General features: G+C 46.7%; 1 long non-coding RNA gene across 1 annotated transcript; it reads right to left on the bottom strand.

Moving 5' to 3' along the window:
- Positions 1 to 260: 260 nt before the first annotated feature.
- Positions 261 to 1,157, bottom strand: LOC141008057 (uncharacterized). The gene is made up of 3 exons (XR_012180048.1): positions 900 to 1,157; positions 638 to 807; positions 261 to 507 (listed from the first exon to the last, which is right to left on the bottom strand). It is a non-coding gene; the product is annotated as an uncharacterized lncRNA (long non-coding RNA).
- Positions 1,158 to 7,469: the final 6,312 nt, after the last annotated feature.

The following is a 7,469-nucleotide window of genomic DNA, read 5'->3' as shown; positions in this document are numbered from 1 at the left end:
TCTTGAGGGTGATGGTGATGAAGGTGGTGAAGAAAATATTCATTTTCCACAGGGGAACTTGGCCCAAAGTGGACTGCCTTACAGAGCCCACTTTACAAATTTACATTTCAGGCAAGTTACAGTATATGTAATTTGAAAACTTGTGACTGCATTGAACCAATGTACCACATTGTTTTACTACACATCACCTACAATAGTTAAATACACGACACATATTACTCACAAAGACACAATATCTATTTGTCATGGATTTATTTTTTAGGAGCTCAATTTTCAGTCGATAGTACTCCTCCTGTAGGCATAGAACTTTTTTTCTGCTGTCTGAAGACATCCATTGTCAACTCCAATCTTCTGTCCTGCAGGGATGGTGACGGAGCAGCAGGTGCAACAGGCAGGAATGGTGTTTGAGCAGCAGCAGCAGCAGCGGGCAGGCTGAACTCTGATGTTTCAGGCTGAGGCTCGTACACCTGCAATGTTGAGGGGCCCGGTTCCTCTGATGGCTCCATGCTACAGAAAGGGAAAAACATTTAGTTTAATTATTGTTTTGTTTTAATTGATTTAGTAGAATGAGCATGCACAAGAGATATGAGAAATGGCTTATGCAATGAATAAACACTGTTCTTGATATTTTGTTTACCTGCCTGTTGATATATGAAAACTCATTTGTCCTTTGTTGCATTTCAATGGCCTGCATCATTGAAGAGTCAATGCCTTCCCTCAGCCCAGTGATACTAACTTCTGACTGCCCCAGTATATCAAACACCGTTTCTGCAACCTGGGACAGCTGCCTAGCAGGTGGTCCACCCCCTAAAAAGAAATCCAGTAACCAATATGTACACAGTAATTAGGCATTTAAATTAACTTTTCCAGCAGGTGTAAGTAAGTGGTATATCGCTCACCTGTGCGTGAAGATTCACGTTTGTGTGCTGCAATCTCCTCTTTTGCTTTTGACTGCAACACATACCACCGTTTCTCGCAATCCTCACTTGTCCGCACAACCAGCGGAAAGGAGGCATTTATCTGTTGTGCTATAGTTTCCCATGCTTGCTTCTTGGCTTGTACTGTGACACTGGGGCCAAATTTACCTCTCAAAACACTTTTATGCTCATTGACCAATTGAGCCAGAAGCAAACACTGTTCCTCTGTCCAGTTGGGTTTCCTTGTTCTTTTCTTCTCCATTGCTGTTCACTGGTTATTAGTAGATTTGAACGCCAACCAACACTGCTTCTTATAGGCCGGTCAGCAATCACAGACATTGATGAAAGCTGAGCCATTTTACCCTCGTTAATACCAAATTGAGTTGAAATGTTGAAAGTTGAAAGTGCAAAAATTACCAGCATGGCAATTAATATAAGCAAATAAATATAACTATCACTATGTGAATACTGTGCAAGTGGGCCTAAGTTTTCACACATTTTATAGGATAATTTTAAAGTATAGCTTACTATTCATTTAACAGATATTTTCTTTTATGTGAAATATTATTTACAATTACACAGTCTTCATAAGATTAGATTCTATGATTAAGTTTATCGATTTGAGGGTCCATCCTTTGCCCATTATCACCAAAAGTATATTTTTTATCTAGCTTTTAGGATCAACCAATCACAGCTTTTGAAATGATGACTCATACCTAGCAACGGGGCCAACCACACCTCCTCACTAAGATAGGAGTTTCTGTCCATTCCTTGCTCAGAGTTCAGAGAATGTTCTGGAATCACTCCTAAGCTAAGACTCCTTGCTAGGAATGTTTAGGTTAAATTAGGAGCTCTCTGAGAGGATTCTCAGAATCTTTAGGAATACGGGCCCTGGTGTATTACAGACTGAATTTTCCTATGACAATAATGACCGCATGTCCCATATTGTAATTTTGCAGGCCATGCTGAACTGTTTGATGAGTTGGTGGTGTACCTGCCTTTTTTCAATACACTTGTTTGAGCTAGTTATCTTGTATGTTTGTTTTCTTTGTAAATGATAGGTATGTTTGGTAAGTGATTGTAGTGGGTGCAGTGGCTAGAGGTGGCATTAGTTGCCAACAGCATTCTACATCAACAGAGTTAACTGTTACACCCTCAAGTGTAGTCTGACACTAGTGTAGAGTGCTATTAACACCACTCAGAGTTAGCAAGTGTTAATCTTTCAACTCTTATTGTTGAAATAACTCTGGGTGAGTGCAAAGAAATTAACACTTTCAAAAGTGTTAATTTAACACTTAAGAGTGGACACATACAGACACTTTTCTAGTGTTAAATTTAACACTATTAACACTGGCGATTTTGCTGTGTACTGTCAAGCATGGTGCTGGTAGTATTATGCTGTGGGGCTGTTTTGCTGTCAGTGGATCTGCTGCTCTAAAGAGAGTAAATGGAATAATGAAGAAGGAGGATTATCTCCAAATTCCTCAGGAAAACCTAAAATCATCAGCAGAAGATTGGGTCTTGGGTGCAGTTGGGTGTTCCAACAGGACAATGATCCCAAAAACATATCAAAAGTGGTAAAGGAATGGCCGAATCAGGCTAGAATTGAGATTTTGGAATGGACTCTGTTACCATGTGGGAGTGTAGCTCAAGAGAAAGTCAGGTAAACTCTCCTTCAGATGACATGAAGAGACAGGAGGCAGGTGTGCAAAACAAAGTAAACTTTAATTGCTGCCAGGCCTGAGCAAAACCAAATACAAACTAAGGGAAAAGTGGCTGAAAAAAAAAACACACAAACTTAAAGGGGGAGAGCTGGCTGGTCATCACCCTCATGGCAAGAGCGAGCTTCTTGTGAACTGGGGCCTTATATAAGCTGTGGAAGCCCCGCCCCACCATTTAACAATCAACCCAGCTGATTCCAATATGCTACTCAGTGCAGGCCTCCTTCAGGGCCTGACTACAGGTCTCTGTTCCTGTTGAGACAGACACAGTTACATTAATGGGCGGTCCAGTCAAACAGGCTGTGCACCGCCTACTTGACTGGAACACATCAAAATACAATTACAGAGGTTTTAAACACAACAATACAGAGGTTACATTACAACAAATACAGAGGCTACCTTCACTCTGTCACATTTCTTCCCTCCTCTCCCTCTGGGTTGTACATACCTGGTACACGTGACAAGTAGTCGGCTATGAGGTTACGCCTACCTGGACAATACTCAAGGACAAAGTGGTATGGCTGAAGAGCCAGACACCAGCGCAGTATTCTCGAGTTTTGGCTCTGCATGGACTGCATCCACTTCAGGGCTCGATGGTCTGTTTGAAGGATGAACTCTCGTCCGAGAAGATAATACCTCAGGGAGTCCACCGCCCACTTGATGGCAAGTCCCTCCTTCTCAATGGTCGAGTACTTCCTTTCTCGGTCGAAGAGCTTCCGGCTCAGAAACAAGATGGGCCTCTCCTCTCCAGATTCTCCTTGGGCCAAGACCGCACCCAAGCCAACATCAGAGGCGTCCACTTGTACAAGAAACTTCTTGGTGAAGTCAGGGCTCTGCAAAACAGGATCTCGACACAACAGTTCCTTTAACTTGTTAAAGGCCTCCTCACATTCTTCAGTCCATGGAAGACGGGAAGAATTAGTCTTCCGAGTGAGATTAGTTATTGGAGCAGCTAAGGTGGCAAAATGGGGCACAAATCTTCGGTACCACCCTATTAGGCCAAGAAAAGACCGTACTTGCCTTTTGGTCTGCGGTCTGGGTATCCATCGGATCGTCCCCAGCTTCTCCACCAGTGGCTTGATCTCTCCATGCCCGATGCGGTACCCCAGGTACGTCACCTCCTCCTGGGCCCAGGAGCACTTCTTCTGGTTGATGGTTAATCCAGCTTCCTGAAGTCTCCGGAGGACCTGCTCAAGATGACAGCGATGCTCCTGCCAAGACTCGCTGTAGATGATAACATCATCTAGGTAGGCGGCTGCATACTGACCACAATCAGCTAAAACAATGTCCATGAGTCTTTGAAAGGTAGCAGGTGCCCCGTGCAGACCAAATGGCATCACTGTATACTGATACAAGCCGGTAGGTGTTCGGAAGGCTGTGTATGGTCTACAAGCAGTGGTAAGTGGGACCTGCCAGTACCCCTTGCATAGATCTAATGTGGTCATGTATTTAGCTCTACCTAACCTTTCCAACAGTTCATCGATTCTGGGCATCGGATAAGAGTCAAAACGGGAAACACTGTTCAACTTACGGAAGTCGGTGCAGAATCGAAGACTTCCATCTTTTTTCGGAACCAGAAGAACAGGGCTGGACCATTCACTTCTTGAGGGCTCTATGACCCCCATCTCTAACATAGTGGCGACCTCCTTCTTCAGTGGCTCCACCATCCTCTCAGGAACACGGTAAGGTCTCTGTCGGATTGGTGTTGAATCCTTCAACACAACGTCATGACTGATGACCTTTGTGTGACCCGGTCTCTCCTGGAAGAGCGAAGGGAAGGACACTTGTACCTGGGTCAGCTGAGCTTGTTGCTCCTTACTCAGATGCTCAGGTAACTCCACGGCCACTCCTTGAGGTCGAGCTGGTTCCATGTCCGGTTCCTCATCTCCATCCTCTGCCACACGCACCATCATCACTGGTTTTGCCGCTGAGGTTACGTCTCTCTCCTTGAACTCTCGCAGCAGGTTAACGTGCAGGATCTGCTTCTGGCGCTTCTTATCTGGGCACAAGATTTCAAATGTTACGGGTCCAACTTTTCTGGTGACAACATAGGGCCCTTGCCATTTGGCAAGCAACTTACAGGTGCCTGAAGGCAGCAGTACTAACACCTTCTGCCCTGGTTTCAGTTCTCTGTCTCTAGCATGGATGTCATACCACACCTTCTGCTTGGTTTGTGCCTCCCGCAGGTGCTCCTGGGCCAGATGTCGCATCTTCTCCAGCTGGTCCCGCATTTGGAGGATGTAGGAGGCGATACTGCACTGGGCTGACTCACCCGCCACCCAACTCTCCCTGAGTACGTCCAGGGGCCCCCTAACCTGCCGGCCATAAACCAACTCAAAAGGAGAAAACCCTGTTGAGGCCTGTGGAACCTCTCTATAAGCAAAAAGGAGGAAAGGAATCCATCTATCCCAATCTCTCCCTGTCTCATCCACAAACTTTCTTAGCATGCTTTTAAGTGTACCATTAAAGCGCTCGACCAACCCATCAGTTTGTGGATGATATGGTGTAGTTCTGATGCCTGTGATGCCCAACTGCTGGTACAAGGTTTTCATAAGCTTGGACATGAAATTAGTACCTTGGTCTGTAATTATTTCAGTAGGAACACCAACTCTGGAAATCAGATCGATCAGGCACCGAACTATATGCTTAACCTGGATGGAGCGCAGTGGATATACTTCGGGATACCTCGTAGCATAATCACAGATTACCAGAGCAAATCGATGCCCCGAGCTGCTTTTCACTAAAGGGCCGATGATATCCATACCAAGGCGCTCGAATGGTGTGCCGATTATAGGTAAGGGTTGCAAAAGACCTCGATCTGATTTGCGAACTGGTGCTACTTGCTGACACTCTGTACATGTTCTACAGTACTCCTGAACATCCTGATAGAGTCTAGGCCAATAGAACCTCTGACTGATTCTATCATAGCTTTTCTGTTGGCCCAGATGTCCCGCCCATGGAATGTGGTGTCCCAAATGTAAAATTAGCTGATGGAAGGATTTAGGAACAACCAATCTGGGAATCTCCGTGTCTGCGATGTACAAGAGGTTATCTTTGAGGATGTATTTGTCACCAATAAGAGTAGCTTGTTTAACCGGTACACCATCTATCTCACATACCTTGGCAAAAAGAGGTTGAAGCAAAGGATCTGATCTTTGCAGCTCCTTAAAGTTGTCAGGGACTTGCCACTGTGGGTCCAGCAAAGTGGTCTCTGGATCTGGAGAAACTGGACCTGGATCCTGCACCCTGGCCTTCCCCACATGCTTGTCCCAACGACGCTGCTTTTTACCCTTCTTAACCTTTGTACCCCCTTCAAAAAGGTCTGCATGGAGGTTAGGAAGGGGTTGCAAGCCTGTGGCTTGAGACCTAGTAACCACAGCACATGACTCGGAAACAGACTGAACAAGGTTAGACAGAACCGGTAAGTCATCCCCCAACACAACATCATGGGACAGTTGACCCACTACACCCACCTTCATCCTATACACTTGACCTTTGATCACAACATTCACGTTAGCAGTAGGATACATTCGTTCATCCCCATGTACACATCCCAAACCCACTAGGTCCCCAGAGTTCAAAGCCCCACTGTCTACAAACTTAGCTTTCACCAATGTCTGGGAACTACCTGTGTCTAACAGTGCTTCAGCAGGTTGCCCATTAACAAGAACTGAGGTAGTATATCGGGATTTAGCTTGAAAAGTTTGCACTCTGGGCTGAAGCTCGGGCTCAGGAACATAGCACATGTTGGCCTCTTTAGGCTTTTTAAGTGGACACAAGGCTGCCTTGTGACCTGGTTGCTGGCAATTAAAGCAGATAAGCCCCCCGGTACTAAAATTGGGCCTTGCTCCACCCCCTGCATCCTGCTTAGCTATACCCTCATCATATTTTGACCACTCTGGTTTACCCCTCCCCACAGTCACCTTGTAGGGCCGAGGTGGTTCCCGGTGTGCCGCCAGGTACCTCTCGGCCAGTCTTGCAGCCTCCTCCCCCGTCTGTGGCTGATGTTCTTTTACCCATGTTCGAACATCTGGGCGGAGAACGCGCAGGTACTGCTCGAGGATCAAGGTCTCGGCCATCTCCTCTGTGGTCTTGGTCTCTGGTCGCATCCACCGTCGGTAGAGTCCCTTCAACCTGTTGTAGGTCTCCCTCGCCGTCTCTCCCACTGGTACGATGCTTGACCGGAATCGTTGGCGATAGGTCTCTTCTGTAACATTATATTTGGCAAGGACAGCCGCTTTGATGTCCTCATAGATGTGTGACCGCTGTTCGTCCATGCCAGCATAGGCCTCCAAAGCTTTACCGGTGAGGAGGGTGACGACCCGGGCTGCCCACTCCTCTTGACCCCAGCCCCAGGTCCTGGCGATACGCTCGAAGCGGATGAAAAAACTTTCAACATCCTCACCCTCGCTGAAGGTTGGGATCCTTGCCCCGTCGTACCGGCCGATGGGCCGCACTGTCGGGTGGCCAGGCTGTGGCCCGGATGGACCAACGTCTGGCCCGGAGGAGTGGAGGTTTGGTGGCGCTATGCAGGGGCTGGGCAGCGGGCGTCGCTGCGCTGGAGTAGGCAGGGCATAAGGATTCTGCGGATTAGCTGCGTCATCAGTCACACGGTCTTGGCTGGGTTTTCGATAAACAATGTCTTTTAAATCTTCCAGTCCATCAAATAACAGTTTTTCATTTCTTTGTTGTCTGTACATGAACTCTCTTATTTCATTCATGAATTGTTGTCCCACACCAATACTCTCATGTGAAGGCTGCGGAGTACTTAGCTTTTGCTTTACTGCTGGATATTCCATTTCTGGCTCCTGCTCCTGTTGCCGGTCCTCCA

This window comes from Pagrus major, chromosome 14 (genome assembly GCF_040436345.1).
Source record: "Pagrus major chromosome 14, Pma_NU_1.0".
Taxonomy (NCBI): domain Eukaryota; kingdom Metazoa; phylum Chordata; class Actinopteri; order Spariformes; family Sparidae; genus Pagrus; species Pagrus major.
Note: the sequence above shows the minus strand (reverse complement) of the source record. Positions and strands in the feature narration are given on the sequence as shown.